Below are 16,723 nucleotides of genomic sequence, written 5' to 3' on the forward strand. Positions count from 1 at the left end.
TTATTATGTAAAGGTGTCAAATTTTGTCAAGTGATTTTTCCACATCAATTGAGATGATTATGTCATTTCTGTTCTTTATACTGTTAATGTGCTATGTTACTTTTTTAATATATGTAACAATTCTTGGATTCAAGGGATAAATCTAATTTGGTTATGGTGGATAATTGTTTTAATGTGCTGTTGAATTTAGTTTGCTAGTATTTTGTTTTGTTTTTTGCATCAACATTCATCATGGATATTGGTCTTTAGTTTTCTTATAATATTTGTTTGGCTTTGGTATCAGGGTAATAATGCTGGCTCATAAAATGAGTTTGGATGTACTCCCTCCTCTTCAATTTTTTGGAAGAGTTTGAGAGGGATTGGCATTAATTCTTATTTAAATGTTTGGTAGAATTCTCCAGCAAAGCCATCTGGTCGTGGGCTTTTATTTGTTGGGAGGTTTTTGATTACCGATTCAATCTCCTTATTTGTTATAGCTCTGTTCATATTTTTGTTACTTCATGATTTAGGTTGTATATATTTAGGAACTTATCCATTTATTTAGGTTGTCCAATTTGATGGTATATAATTATTCATAGTCTCATAATCCTGTTTATTTCTTTGGCATCAATTTTAATGCCTTCTCTTTAATATTTGATTTTAGTTTTTTGAGTCTCCTTGTTTTTTCTTTTTTTTAAATATATCTTTATTGATTTCAGAGAGAGGAAAGGAGAGGGAGAGACAGAGATAGAAACATCAATGATGAGAGAGTCATTGATCAAGCCCGCAACCTGGGCATGTGCCCTGACCGGGAATCGAACCCCAATCGCCTGGATCCTAGGTCGATGCTCAACCGCTGAGCCATGCCCGGCCGGGCTCCTTGTTTTTTCTTAATCTAGTTAATGAGTTACCAATTTTGTTGATCATTTCAAGAAATAAATGATTGGTTTCATTGATTGTTTAAAAAAATTGTTTTCCTATGCTCTATTTTGATATTTCTGCTCTAATAATTATTAATCCCTCTCTTCCTTCTGCTAACTTCTGCTGTAGTTTGTTCTTTTACTAGTTCCTTGAGATATAAAGCTAGTTTATTGGTTTGAGATCTCTCATCTTTTTTAATGTAGGCATTTCTAGCTGTTAACTACCCTCCTAAAACTTTTGTTGCAACCCATAAGTTTTGGTATATTATGATTTCATTTTCATTTGTCTCAAGATATTTTCTAATTTCCCTTGTGATTCCTTCTTTGAGTCATTGATTTTTCAACAATAAGTTGTTTAATTTCCACATATTTATGGATTTTCTAGTTTTTCTGCTGCTATTGACTTCTAGTTTCATTTCATTGTGGTTAGAAAAGATAGTTTGTAAGATTTCAATCTTCTTAAATTTGTTAAGATTTGTTTTGTGACCTAACATGTGATCTGTCCTGAAAAATGTTCCACCTGCACTTGAGAAGAATGTGTATTCTGCTGCTGTTGGGTGGAATTGTCTGTTACACCTGTTAGGTCTCATTGATTTACGTTGTTGTTAAAGTCCTGTGTTTCCTTATAGATCTATCTGGTTGTTCTATCCATTATTGAAAATACAGTATTGCAATCTCCTGTTATTATGGCATTACTTTCTATTTCTCCCTTCAGTTCTGTCAACGTTTGCTTCATATATTTGAGTACTCTGATATTAGGTGTATATATATTTATAATTGTTATATCTTCCTGGTGAAATGACCCTTTTATTATTACCTAATATCTTCTTTGCCTCTTGTGTGTTTTTGACTTAAGCTCTATTTTGTCTGACATAAATATGTTCACCCCTACTGTTTTTGTTACCATTTGTGTGGAATATCTTTTTCCATCCTTTCACTTTCAGCCAATTTCTATCTTTACATTTAAGGTGAGTCTCTTGTGGACAGCATATAATTGCACCTTATTTTCCCCCCAGCTAGTTTATGTCTTTTGATTGGAGAGTTTAAGCCATTTAAATTAATTACTGATATGAAAACTTACTATTGCTATTTTGTTAGTTGTTGTCTGTCTCTCTTGTAGCTACTTTGTCTCTTTTTTCCTCTCTTGCTGCTTTCTTTTGTGTTTTGTTGATTTTTTTGTAATATGCCTTGATTTCTTATTTTCTTTTTTTTTAAAATTTTATTTTTGTTTAAAATATTACAGATGTCCCTTTTTCTCCTCAGTGACCCATTCCACCCTGTCCCATCCCCCTCCCCAGTCCCTCTCCCCACCATTGTCTGTGTCCTTGGGTTGTGCATATATGCATATAAATTCTTTGGTTACTCTCTCCCCCTCCACCCACCCGCCTTTCTCCATCCCTCTGACATTTGTCAGTCTGATCTATGCTTCCATGTCATTGGACCTATTCTGTTCATCATTTTATTAAATTCTTTAGATTCCACATATAAGCAAGATCATGTGATGTTTGTCTTGTTCTGCCTGGCTTATTTCACTTAGCATAATTTTCTCCAGGTCCATCCATACTGTCCCAAAGGGTATGAGATCCTTCTTCTTTACAGCTGTGTAGTATTCCATGGTGTATATGTCCCACAGCTTTTTCCCCCACTCATCTACTGATGGGTTCTTGGGCTGTTTCCAGATCTTAGCTATTGTAAACTGCACTGCTATGAACATAGGGGTGCATATGTTCTTTCTGATTAGTGTTTCAGGATTCTTAGGATATATTCCTAGAAATGGGGTCACTGGGTCAAAAGGCAGTTCCATTTTTAATTTTTTGAGGAACCTCCATACTGTTTTCCATAGTGGTTGTACCAGTCTGCATTTCCACCAGCAGTGTACCAGGGCTCCCTTTTCTCTACATCCTTGCCAGCAGGAGTTGTTTGTTGATTTGTTGATGGAGCCATTCTTACAGGTATGAAGTGATACCTCATTGTGGTTTTAATTTTCATCTCTCTGATGATTAGGACGTTGAGCATTCTCTCATGTGTCTCTTGGCCATCTGTATGTCCTCTTTGGAGAAGTGTCTATTTAAGTCCTTTGCCCATTTCTTAATTGGGTTGTTTGTCTTCGTCTTGCTGAGTAGTATGAGTTCTTTGTACACTTCGGAAATTAGCCCCTTATCAGATACATCTTTGGCAAATATTTTTTCCCAGACCGTGGGGTTCCTTTGTATTTTGAGGCTGTTTTCTTTTGCTGTGCAAAAGCTTTTTAGTTAGATATGGTCCCATATATTTATTTTTTCTTTTGTTTCTCTTACCCTAGGAGATGTATCAGTGAAAATTCCACTACGCGGAATGTCTGTGACTTTACTGCCTATGTTTTCTTCTAGGATTTTTGTGGTTTCATGACTTACATTTAAGTCTTTTATCCATTTTGAGTTTATTTTTGTGTATGGTGAAAGTTGGTGGTCTAGTTTCATTTTTTTGCATGGATCTGTCCACTTTTCCCAGTACCACTTATTGAAGAGACTATCTTTACTCCATTGAATACTCTTGCCTCCTTTGTCAGATATTAACTGACCATAATGGCGTGGGTATATTTCTGGGGTCTCTGTTCTGTCCCATTGATCTATATGCCTGTTGCTTATTTTCTTTTGTGTATCTTGTATAGGTATTTTCTTTGTGGCCACTGTGGGACTTATATGAAACATGTTAGGATTAGAAAAACCTATTTGAAGGTGACAGTAACTTAATTTTCATTATATACAAGAACTCTAGACTTTTACATCTGCCCACCCCCACTTTATGTTATTGATGTCACAAATTATATCTTTATATACTGTGTATTCATTAACCTAGTTTTATAGTTATTTATTTTTTAAAGACTTTATTTTTTTGGAGTAGTTTTAGGTTCATAGCAAAATTGACAGGGTGGTATAGAGATTTGCCATAGTCTGCCCTCATAGATGAGTAGCTTTCTTCATTATCAACATCTTCCACACCAGATTGATGGATCTACATTGATACACTGTAATCACCCGAAGTCTATAGTTTGCATTACAACACTCTTGGTGCTGTATATTCTATGGGTTTAAACCAGCAATTTTCAACTGGTGTGCGGCAAGAATTTTTAAAACATGTAAGACCTGTCTTTTTAGTCAGGGGCATTGACCTCATTTCCCTTAGATTGTGAAATTAAAAAAAAGACAACAGTCAATACAACAATAGCCGTCTGGGTGTGAATGAACCAAAATTACACCTTTTTTTTTTTTTTTTTTTTTGTCAGATTGGCAAAAGATATATTTTTTGGTGTGCTGCAGAATTTTAGCAATTAGTTTATGTGTGCCATGAGATGAAAAAGGTCGAAAATTACTGGTTTAGACAAATATATAATGACATGTATCCATCAGTATAGTTTCATACAAAGTAATTTCAGTGCCCTAAAAATATTCTGTGCTCTGCCTATTTTATCCCATCTCCCTAACCTGTGGTAACCACTGATCTTTTTACTGTCTCCAGTTTTGCCTTTTCCAGAATGTCATATAGTTGGAATCATACAGTACTTAGCCTTTTCAGATTGGCTTCTTTTACTTAGTAATATGTAGTTGGGTTTCTTCTGTGTCTTTTCATGGCTTGGTAGCTCATTTCTTTTTAGTACTATACAGGTTTCCTCACTATCCAAAAGTAGAACATTCCTGTGAAGTATTTTGCAGTGGTGCAAAGGGCAGAACATTCCATGGTTTCCGAAAATTTGAGTTATGCCACTTTGCTTTTATGAAGATACATATATTAGTCCTGTTTTCGCTAACCAAAATAAATCTGATAAAATTTCACTTTTTTATTCCTGACCCAAGAATATGTGTGGTTTTTTTCATTGATTCTAGAGAGAGAGGAAGGGAGAGGGAGAGAGAAAGAAACATTGATGTGAGAGAGAAACATCGATTGGTTGCCTCCCATACACACCCCAATCAGGGATCGAATCCGCAATCTGGGTATGTGCCCTGACCAGGAATCAAACCCACAACTCTTCAGTGCACTGGATGACAACACTCCAACCAACTCAGCCACACCGTCCAGGGCTAAAATTTCATTTTTAGATAAAAGTCATTATGTAATAATCTAGATCTTTGGTAAAAGCAAAGTGATGTAACTCAAACTTTTGGAAAGTGGGAGATTCCTGTATAATATTTCATTGTCTGGATATACCACAGCTTATTTATCCATTCACCTGCTGAAGGACATCTTGGTTGCTTCCAGGTTTTGGCAAGTATGAATAGAGCTGCTGTAAAATATCTGTGTGTAGGTTTTTATGTAGACATAAGTTTTCCACTCCTTTGGGTAAATACCAAAGAGTGTGATTGCTGGGGTCATGGTAAGAGTATGTTTAGTTTTGTGAGAAACTGCCAGACTGTTTTCTGAAGTGGCCATACCATTTTGCATCCCCCCCCCCAGCAATGAATGACAGTTCCTTACCAGCATTTGGTGTTGCCAGTTTTGGCAATTTTAATAGGTTTTTAGGTATCTCATTATTTTAATTTGCATTTCCTCGACAGCTTATGATGTGGAACATCTTTTCATATGCTTATATGCCATCTATGTATCTTCTTTGGTGAGTTGTTTCTTAATGTCTTTGGCCCATATTTTAATAGAGCTGTTTATTTTCTTACTGTTGAGTTTTAGGAGTTTTTTGTATATTTTATAAGGTCCTTTATCAGATGTGTCTTTTGCAGAGTTTTCCCTCAGTCGTCTTCTGTGGACAGTGTCTTTTGCAGAGTAGAAGTTTTTGTGTTGTTGTTTTTTTTTGTATCAGACTGATATTTTTAAAGGAAAAGTGTGTTGCATTTTATAAACAACTTCAAAATCCTTAATGTCATTCAATATATTTTCATTATTCTTTAAAAGAATTTTTTTCCTTGTGATTAGGTCTGTTAAGATCTCTCTTTGCGACTTTCAAATACGTAATACATATTATTATCTATAGTCACAATGCTGAACATTACATTCCCATAACTTATTTTATAACTGGAAGTTTGTACTTTTGACCTCCTTCACCTCTTTTTAAGAAGTTTTAAATTTTAATGTACTCTAGCTTATCTATTATTTCTTTCATGGATTATTAATTGGGTGTTGTATCTAAAACGTAACTGCCCTATCCAAGGTCATCTAGATTTTTCCTGTTATCTTATAGAAGTTTTATAGTTTTGTGTTTTACATGTAGGTCTGTAATCTATTTTGAGTTAATTTTTGTAGAGGGTCTAAGGTCAATGTCTAGGTTCATTTTTTTTTTTTTTTTGCATGTGGATATCCAGCTTTTCCAGCAAAATTTGTTAAAAAACTCTCTTTGTTCCATTTTATTACTTTTGTTCCCTTGTCAAAGAACAGCTGTCTGTATTTATGTGGGTCTGTTTCTGTTCTGTTCCGCGGTTGTATTTGTCTGTTCTTTTTCTGGTACCACACTATTTTGATTACTGCAGCTTTATAGTAGGCCTCGAAATTGAGTAATGTCAGCCCTCCAACTTTATTCTTCTTCAATATTGTGTTGGCTATTCTGGATCTTTTGCCTTTCCATCTAAACTTTAGAATCAATTTGTTGATATCTACAAAATAAATTGCTGGGATTTTGATTGGGATTGTATTGACTCTGTAGATCAATTTGGGAAGAACTGTTATCTGGCCAATATTGAGTCTTCATATCCATGAATATGGACCATCTCTCTGTTATTTAGTTCTGCTTTGATTCATCAGAGTTTAATACTTTTCCTCAAATAGATATTGTATATATTTTTTAGATATATACCTGAGTACTTGATTTTTTGGGTGCCAACGTAAATGGTATTGTTTTAAATTCCACCTGCTCGCCCAGCTGGGCGTGGCTCAGCGGTTGAGCATCAACCTAGGATCCAGGCAATTTGGGTTCAATTCCCCATCAGGGCACATGCCCGGGTTGCAGGCTTGATCAATGACTCTCTCATCATTGATGTTTCTATTTCTCTCTCCCTCTCCTTTCCTCTCTCTGAAATCAATAAAGATATATTTAAAATAAATAAATAAATAAATAAATTCCACCTGCTCATTGCTGCTGTACAGGAAACTTAATTTTATTATACTTTCATATTTAACAAAAAATTACAAGGGTAGTATAAAGAATTCCTGTATACTCTTTACATCTCTTAATTGTTGACATTTTGTTAATAGTTACTGCTGTATATAATGTGTTTGCATTTATCTGGGAAAATTTTTATTTCTCCTCCTTTTGTGAAGGATTATTTTTCTGAATATAGTATTCTTGTTTGGCAATTTTTTTCTTGTAGCACTTTGAATATATCATCCCATTCCCCTGTGGCCTGTTAGGTTTCTTCTGGGAAACTTACTAATAATTTTATGGAAGTATCCTTGTACTTGATGTGAATTGCTTTTCTCTTGCTGCTTTCGAGATTCTCTCTTTTTGCCTTTTGATAGTTTATTTATAATGAGTCTTGGTGTGGGCCTTTTAGGGTTTATCCTAGTTGGAGTCCTATGAGCTTCTTGAATTTGGATATCCATTTCCTTCCTAATATTTGGGAAGTTTCTGTCCATTATTTAATCAAATAAGTGCTCTGTACCTTCCTTTCTCTTCCCATTTTGGAATTTCCATAATGCATATACTGGTTGCCTTATTTGTGTCCCATAATTTCCTTAGGGTTTTCCCTCTTTTTCATTGCTTTTTTTGTTTTGCTCCTTTGACTCAATAATTTCAGAATACCTACCTTCAAGTTCACGGATTCCTTGTTTGCTTGATCAGTCTGCTGTTGAACCCCTCTAGAGAAATTTTCAATTCAGTTATTGTATTTTTCAGTCTACCATTTTGTTTGTCTCTCTGTTGATATTCTCATTTTGTTCATGAATCATATTTATGATTTCAATTAATTGTGTATTTGTGTTCTCTTCTATGTCATTGAATGTCTTTAAGACAATTATTTTGAGTTCTTTTTCAGGTAAATTATAGATCTTTCTTTTGGATTGATTTTTGGAGATTTTTTTGTTACTTTGATTGGGTCCTGTTTTCCTTTTTCTTCATGAGCTTTGCAGTATTTTGATGAGTTTAGTGACTGACTTTGTACAGGGGAATAGTGTCACCAGTCAGTTCTGCTGTAGAGTTTAGGAGCCTCTGAAACATTGTTCTGAAAGTTGTAACTTCTCTAGACATGTGCATGTAATTTCCCATTTTGAAGTTTGCCAACTTCTTTTGTAGGAGCTTGCAATCTCTTGCTCCCTCTGGTGTGTGTCTGTGGTAATTCAGGTTCTCTGGTACTATAGCAACAAGGAACTCTGCTCTCCTTTTTGTCAGTGGTTCCCAGGGATCCAAAGTATGCCAGCTTCCCGTCAGCACTCTGAATCAGGCAAGACATATACCTTTTCCTCAGTCTCTGAAATTCTGGAATACTGGATGCATGCTCCACTCTTCTCTGTCCTTCCCAAAGTAGAAACTTTGAGTTAGGCACCTTCTGCTGGTTGCACTGAGCCATTTTTGCCACTTTTTGCTGCACCACCAGTTCTCTGGTTCCCCACCGAGCCATTGTCTTTCTCCCTTGTTTCAGCAGCCACCAGTCGTCCAAACTATTATGGTTCCTGTAGAGTTCTGAATCAGGAAAACACAGAAACCAGCCTCTTAGGCAGCTGTCTGTAAAGCTGGAATGTTGGATGCATGTTCCACTTTTCTCTAACCCCATACTCTCCAAGGGAGAAGCCATGAGCCAAGCTGAACTGTGCCTGGCTTTGGGGAGGGATGTGTTATGGGTAAAGTGATAGCTCTTTTTATCCATTTCATTGTGGCTATTCTTGCTTTGTGCTTGCCTAGGGTACTGCAGCTTTATTGGTTTCTGGAGTTCTCACAAAGATATTTTGGTCTGTATGTTACTTTTTATGTTGCTGTCTCTGTAGGGCAAATGGGGGCTGGTACTTCTTATTCTGCCATCTTTCTTTTTTTTGCTTTAGAAGCCCAGTTACCTTGGAGTTTATTAAAACTAAGAATAAAAGGTCATAATGTTTTCATGCAATACATACTTTATTCTTTAAATAACAATTGTGACAAATAACAGAAAGAATTAAGGAATGCTGTACTTGTGATCCATTCAAAACACCAACATTTTTGGTTGTACATAATTGAAAGAAATGTTTCTAACAGTTTTCAAAATATTGTAGCCAGTACATAGAGGCATGCCTTAGGTGGACATAGCAATACTGTTTAGAAAAGAAGAAAAATCGCGTGGGAACTACTCAATTTTAAAAAACTACATTGAATGGCCATAATGATTTTACACAACTTCTATACAGTACCTTGACTTAAATCCAAGAGCAAAAGTGAATACTTTCCTCCTCTATTTTTGGTAAACAACTGCATGGTATACTTAGATGACTTTTCCCCCTGGATTTTACCTGGGAATGGCCTTTAAATTTTTTATTTAAAAGAGGGCAGGTTTGGCACTTTTATACTTATGTCACCAAAGTTAGTATTTCTTGGGATCTCAGGAAGATTCATATCCTTTACAGCTGATACAACATGGGCTGGAGCTCTCACTAAGCCAGTCTCAGATTTCTCCAGTTTATTTTGTGCGTCAGTTTGTGTAACACACTCATTTATGTTGGTGTCCAGTACCATTCGCCCATCACCATTTCTGGAACAATATTGTGAACCTTGTCTGCATGGAAAATTAAACCCAGTTCACAGACATTTTCCAAACACTTGTCTAATGTTTCCACAAATACTTGAATTAGATCTAAAATGCCAAGTTCACTTTCTGAAGACAAAATACAACAGTTAATGTCTATAAATCAGTTTGTTGTCAGATCCTCCAATTAATAATCCTCCTCCTAGGAAATTACAAACATTTTCACCTCTCTTAGATACCAAATGAACTGTCTCCCAGATAAGTTGCTGTTGTATATCTTCACTGTAAGGCTGGTAAAACTTGGAGGGCCCCGTCTTGCCATGGTTGTTGAAGATGAGGATCACCTTGATTCTGGCTGAGCCGGGAGGACCGGGTGGGCCCTGGGGGCCTTGGCTGGTGCTGGCGCTGGGGGCTTTGGCTGGTGCTGGCGCAGGAGCCACGCCTTGCGATCTCTCCTGTAATCCTTCCCCAGCCTTCCCCTCCCAAAGGTGCCTGTGCGAGCCTGCTCCTTAATCTGCCATCTTGCTGACATTCTCAAATGATTTTTTGTGTGGTATGAGACATGGGTAGAGGTTCATTTTTTTCCCCCCGTATGGTAGTCTAGCACCATTTTAAAAAAAAGTTTTAATTTCCTACAGAGTAATCTTGGTGCCTTTGTCAAACACCAGCTATATGAAAGTGATTTGATTTCTAGATTGTCTGGTTCCATTGACCTGTTTATACTAGTACCCCACCATTTTGATTACAGTAAATTTATAGTAAGTCTTAAAATCAGGAATAAATCTTTTTTATTTCCATATGAATTTTAGTACTGGCTTGACAGTTTCTCAAGCAATCCTACTGGAAGTTTTATTGGGAGTTAATTGAATCAATTGAACAGGAGACTTAACAGCGAAACAAATTGAATCTTCCAGTCTACGAACATAGTCTGTCTCTCCATTATTTAGATTTTCTTTATTTCTCCAAACAATGTTTTGTAGGTTTTAGTGTAGCAGTCTTCCACATTTTGTTAAATTTATTTAAAATTTTTTGATATTATTGAAAAAGGAATTATTTCTAAATTTTATTTTCCAGTAATTTGCTGCCAATATATAGAAATAAATTGACTATATAGTTTATACTTATTATATATTTTGCACAATGTATATTTTATGTTTTTATATATTTATCTCAAATCTTGTAACATTGCTACTCAATTCTAATAGATATTTTGAGTATATCCTACAATTTTTCTGCAAAAGCAATCATATTACCTGAAAATTGAGAGTTTTACTTCTCTTTTTAAAACTGTGTCATTTATTGAGTTTTCTTGGCTTTTTGCTTTGTCTAGGATTTTCAGTTCAGTATTAAAGAAAAGTGGTGAGATTGGCCATCCTTGCCATTTTTCCTATTTAGAAGTAAAGTCTTTCAACCTCAGATTTGATATTAGTTGTAGGTTTTTTGCGACTCCCCTTTATAAAACTGAAGAAGAACCTTCTATATTTCTTGTTTGCTGGTAATTTTTTTTTTTTTTAATGAAGGGTGTTGATTTATGTCAAAATACCTTTTCTTATATTGAGATGATTATGGCTTATTTTTGATACTTTTTAAAATCTTATCTCTTGATTTGTTTTCTAATTTTGCTAGTCACTTCTATAGGTAAAGGCTCCACAGACAGCTTGATTTTCTTTTTATTGCCTCACATGGTGCTAAAATAATGCTATATACTACACCATATCCAAATGACCCATTGAGTGTAGCTGACATTGAGGATTTTTACAGATTTAGTCATGAGCTAGGCATTCCTAGACAACTATTTCCTGGTGGTATTGACTCCCTTGGTTCTTTAGCATGAATCCTTTTTCTTAATAGAGATATAGTTTGATTTTAATTCAAGAGTGAAATTGAAGGCTTTTTGTGTGATGTGTGGTAGGTGATTTCTTAAAATTCTGCATCCACTTACTACATATGTATGAACATAACATATTCTCAGTAGGAATTTATAATAATATGTTCTAATTTCAATTATTGATGTTAGGTTTTTTGGAGTAATTATAAATATGATTATAAAATAGTGTTTTTCTCATTTACGTAGCAGTTATATATAGACTATTTTGCTATATTTTCTAAACACAAGGAATGACGTTTGAAATCAGCCATTTTAAATGAATAGTTTTGTTTCATTTTTTGTTTTTGTTCTTTATGCTACAAATATTCTGTGTACATAAATATTAACAGACTAAGAGAGCTGACATAAATTTGAAGGAATTAATGAATTCTAAATTTTTTCCCCGTTCCATAAAGTGTAATGTTTCAATTGTCCTATCTCTGTGATTTCTTTTCCCTTCAATGTTATATAGGTTTTCTGTTCAAGAAACATTTAGACTAAGTGTGATGATAAGACAAGCATACCACATGCATGTGTGTGCATGCACACACACACACGAGACAAGCACTGAATGAGACAATTTAAGTCTACTAATTGTATCCTGTAGACTGCAAGTATCAAGGATGTTAGGGAAGAACATGATATTGATATTAGAGAAAATTAGGGAAATTTTTATTAAGAATGAGTTATTATAAAAAGAGCAAATAAGAAGTATTTATTAATTGGAAAGAGAGAATAACATAATTCTGAAAACCGATTTATCTAGTAAGGTAGTATATTGAAAATACTTTGTAAACTCTAAAGGTCAGTAAAAATGTTAAGATTTTAAAGTTTATTATTTAAATTATTCTTTATACTGCATACTACAATATACTTGTGAGTTTGCTTCTCTATTTTATCCTATTTTACTAGTTTAACAGATTTTAAAACTGTTTAATTCTCATTTTCTCCATGCCTTGACTCTCTATTTAAAGAACAAAGGACAGCATGTCTGATGTTCTGTTTGTCAGGTATCCTTTTCTGAATATTAAAGAGAAAGATTGTACTTTATTTTAACAATGTAGTATTTCTTCAACTTGATTAATGTTGAATTATTCGAATTTAAAAGTTAGATTAGCTTCTTTAAAATTGTAAGGTTATTACTCCACATAAAAGTAATCAGACAAATGATCCTTGTTCACATAACAAAATCTAAGTAGTAAGTATCTGAGAATCACAATTAATTCTCTAGGAGGTGAGCTCTACTTTTCCTGATTTTGTAATGTTTTCCCCCTTCTCATACACTACCTGCATTGTATCGCTTTATTGCAATTTATAGGTATTTTGTAGTCAATGAATGAAATCAGAGCTACTTCAGAATTCACTTATTTATAATCTTTTGATTTGTCCATGAGCCAAAATAAATCATTGGTGGCTCCATTAGAAAACTATTGAATATATAAGCCCAATATAATGAGGTTAGTCTCCATCTACACTTAAATATGGCTTTTGTACTTGGAAATCCTGTAGTTTTAAAATGAGCAGAGTTTGACTTCTGGAATATATAGATACCTAGAAAATAGAAGATGAGGTAAGATGAGAATCTGTTTATGGAAAACATACAACTTTTACATTTATTCTTTCTCATTTCCAGCTTGAATTTTGGTGAACATATTAAAGATCCCTTTCATATACAAATATTTTGAAAAACTAATTCATTGTTCAAAGTTTAAACTGCCCATGAAACAGTTATTGAACTTCAGTTGGGGAGTGCTTTAATAAAAACATTTTAACATCTAATTATGAAAAGTATAGAAGTGACCCAAATAGTTGATTTTGTATTTTTATTTTATTCTTTTATTAACCCATTGATCTTTATTTTGTCTTATACCTGAAAATAAGAGCAAAATGCGTGCTTATAGAGCAATTATTTTATTGAGGACATATCTTAAAAGTCAAGAAGTGAAGCTGCTTGGTAATGCTATAAATTTAAAACTGTCCTACAGCAAGACAGTATGATGCAAATATGACTTAATAAGATCACAAACTGAATTTCAGTGAAACAACCAAGATTTACATTAAATTAGGAATTTTAAAACTGATTTAGTTTGTTTTACTGAGCATTTGCTTAATAACATTTTGCCTTCTTGCAATCTTTTTAAAGACAATAATTCGTCTGTGAAATGCAGGCACATCCTCAGTAGAAAAATTGAAAGCAACAGCTCACTTTCTGAAACCACACGTATAGCGATATAAAGAAATATTTCAGCTCTACAAAATTTAATAAATCATCCCATTTCCTAATTTGATCATATTAGATGCTGATGTGGAAGAAGCATTTCAAATACCATCTCCTCATTAATATACATCAGTCTGGGGAATAGAATGGAATACTTATGCAGAGATGTCACAGTTACTGTTTCTTAGTTTACTAAGTGGAACAGGTTGATGTGATACTGGGTGCTATTTGTCAATGTCTTGTTAAAATGGTTTGGGTCGAGTTATGGAGTCCAGAAAGACGGCGGCTGATAAATCAAAAGTGGATTGAGTGGACAGGAGGCAGTGATTGATACTGTGACAGGATATGAAGAAAGGAACCTTGATACAAGCATGCATGATATTGAATATGAGAAGGAAAATGGCCCTGGAGTATGGATATTATTCAAGGAAATGAGAATAATAATATGAGCCTGAAAATATTGCTGGCTGAAGATTAGGATAGTCCTTATTAGAGCATAATACTTTGTTAGAATGGTAAGGGTGAAATTATGTAAAAATTGGTGAGAAAAATATTTTAACCTATGTCTGAGGAATTTTAATGTTTATTTATTATTTAAGGTAGTTTTAGCCTTGTTTTTCCAGATTAATTCTTAAAATATTTGTTATAAGCATCTTAACTGCCAGAAAATTAGAACATGTTTTCTTTTAGACTATTTTAAAGAGCATTTACTTTCACATCTTGATTTTATAGAATTATGTATTCAGAGACTGAACTTGTGTATAAATGGTATTTTCTATACATTGGTTTTGACTTATAAAATTACATTAACTTTAAGTGAAAAATCTGCATTGCACAGTTTTCAGCAAGTTTTACCTTAGTAATTTTGAATGGCAAATGAAAGATCCCTGACAGATGAGCCAAGGATATACAAGGCTGAGCCTAGTATATACAAGATTGTATATACTAAATTTTCTTTTACTGAATTATCAATGAAATATTAGTTGATGTCAGAGAGTTCTTGTCAGGAATCTTTTGATTAGCTCTGCTTTTGTCCTTGACAGTATATAAGTAGGAAGAACTCTCTTTTGCTTCCTCTCTGGAAGAGTTCTGTATCTAACACTGGCAGAATTAGAGGTTCCTTCGATGGTATTCAATTAACTTTTGATTACACAGCATATGAGACACAAAGAGATGTGCAGTTATCAAATAATTATAATTATAATATTTGATTCTTATGTACAATGTCTTTTTCCTCTTAAGAACTTAATTTTTGTTAAATATATAATAGAAAACATTTGAAGTGAAATATTGCTAACTATTAATTCAGGTGATTCAAACCAGTAGTGATGAATTCATTGATACTTTTTTTCTAGCCCTTTATAAAAATTCTGATAAATGTGTGTTGTATTCTTGGGTTCCTCAAAACTCATTTAATTAAATGGAAGTTGTTATTTTGGGGTTTATCGCCTCAGTATCTGATAAACCATTATCGTGTCTGCTAAATAACATAGTATTAGAACTTAGTATAAATTCTTAACTGTGCTATTTATTGCCACAAGTTGTTTTATGAGGTCTAGAATGTGATTCTGAATATTTGAAGAGGAAAAATAGTCATTTCCAAATTATAGAATACATTTTTTATATTTTTCTGGAGTTTCCCCTCCAATTTGTTCTTTATATGGTAGCGGAATGCAACTCTGCTAGTACCTCTCTTATTTCAGTGGTATAGAATAAAATCCAAATGTTGATGGGGCTACAAGTCCTTCTGTGATTTGGTTCTCCCTGCCTTTTTAATCACATCTTCCTAATCTCAATCATACCTATAGTTTCTTTACAGTTCTTTTTTCTCTCTCAGGGCCTTAGTTGCTTCTGTTCCAATTTTTCTTTTCTGTCTCTCTCAACATTTCTTATTCATCTTAGAGGTCTTCATTTAAAGACATTTCCTTGGAAGGCCTTCTTTGTCCACCCAGACATGGATACTTTCTCCCTTCATACACAGCATTCAGAGCTCTTTACCCTGTATTTTAGCAAGCTTGCTGAAGCTGATCCTGGTTACTGTTTTAGAAACATGGGTAGGCATCTTACTAATTTCAACTTATGGGTTGAGCTTTAAGCTCGATAATAATTCTTGCTTGATTCTCATTTCGATCAAGGAGAAACTAATTTGAAATGATAGGTTACATTAATGACAAATTAGAAATAGCACAGAAAAATTTCTGAATCAGTATCCTCATTTTTAAAATGAATATTGAACTCATTTTAGCTCTAATTCTGTTTCTAAATTGTATGAGAATAAGTTTCATGATGTATAGTCATTTAAACAAAAACTTTGTTTTATCTTTTTTTACTTTTAAAAATAAAACTAATGGATATACCTGTATTTTGCCATTTATCCTTCAAAAGAATAATTAAACCCACTTAAGGAACTAAACATTTACTCAGATTGGTATTATTGCCTACTTGGTTAGCTTCTACTTGCTTCCCTACAGAGCTCTCTCTAGTTTGCTCTGGTTTTCTGCAGAGCTATTATTCTTCATACATTTGTGTTGGAAATTATCTTCTAATGAAAATTTTTGTTTATTTGACTTATAACTTTAAGCGGTGACTGTGAGGCCCTGGACAGGTATAGATGTAGAATTTGTAGGGCTACAAGGTTATTTTAGACTATTTCTGTTAGATGAGGGAGCTGAGACTAGAGAAGTTACTTCCAAGGTAACCAAGTAGTGGCAGCGCAAATGGTTTTCTAATTGTGTGGTTTAAAGCTTCTCTTTCACAAGATGGTTCCCTCCCCCCTCTAGTTTTTAAATGAGTGTATGTCATGCAGGATCAATAGAGGAAGAGAAGATTTTGGAGGAGCAAAGCTGGCAACATAGTTCTTATACACAGATAGTCTGAAAGTTGCTTTTTAATTAAGATTTTCTAGGTTTAAAATATGTAATCCAAACTGGGCAAAAGGTGAACTATTAAGCATTAGTAATGAAATTAGTAGATTAAGAATACCTAAATTCTTAGGTGGCATAAATAGGAACTGTGTTCTCTAATGACGAAATAGATTACTTTTTCATAGACATTTCGTCTAAGCTATTTAACTGCAGCGCCATTCTAGTTCTGTTCTTGACTCACATGAAGC

General features: G+C 34.0%; 1 protein-coding gene and 1 pseudogene across 6 annotated transcripts in view; one reads left to right on the forward strand and one right to left on the reverse strand.

The window, feature by feature from the left end:
• The window catches only part of RSRC1 (arginine and serine rich coiled-coil 1), a 288,784-nt gene that overhangs the window by 17,616 nt on the left and 254,445 nt on the right, over window positions 1-16,723 (forward strand). The gene's annotated exons all lie outside the window — the stretch shown is intronic.
• Window positions 9,320-16,723, reverse strand: part of LOC308557887 (AP-3 complex subunit sigma-1 pseudogene) — a 34,821-nt pseudogene continuing 27,417 nt past the window's right edge. The window contains exon 2 of the transcript in view: window positions 9,320-10,028. The product of the transcript in view is annotated as an AP-3 complex subunit sigma-1 pseudogene (transcript). The remainder of the gene's footprint in view (window positions 10,029-16,723) is intronic.

This window comes from Miniopterus schreibersii (genome assembly GCF_964146895.1).
Source record: "Miniopterus schreibersii genome assembly, chromosome: 5".
In the NCBI taxonomy this organism is placed as follows: Eukaryota; Metazoa; Chordata; class Mammalia; order Chiroptera; family Miniopteridae; genus Miniopterus; species Miniopterus schreibersii.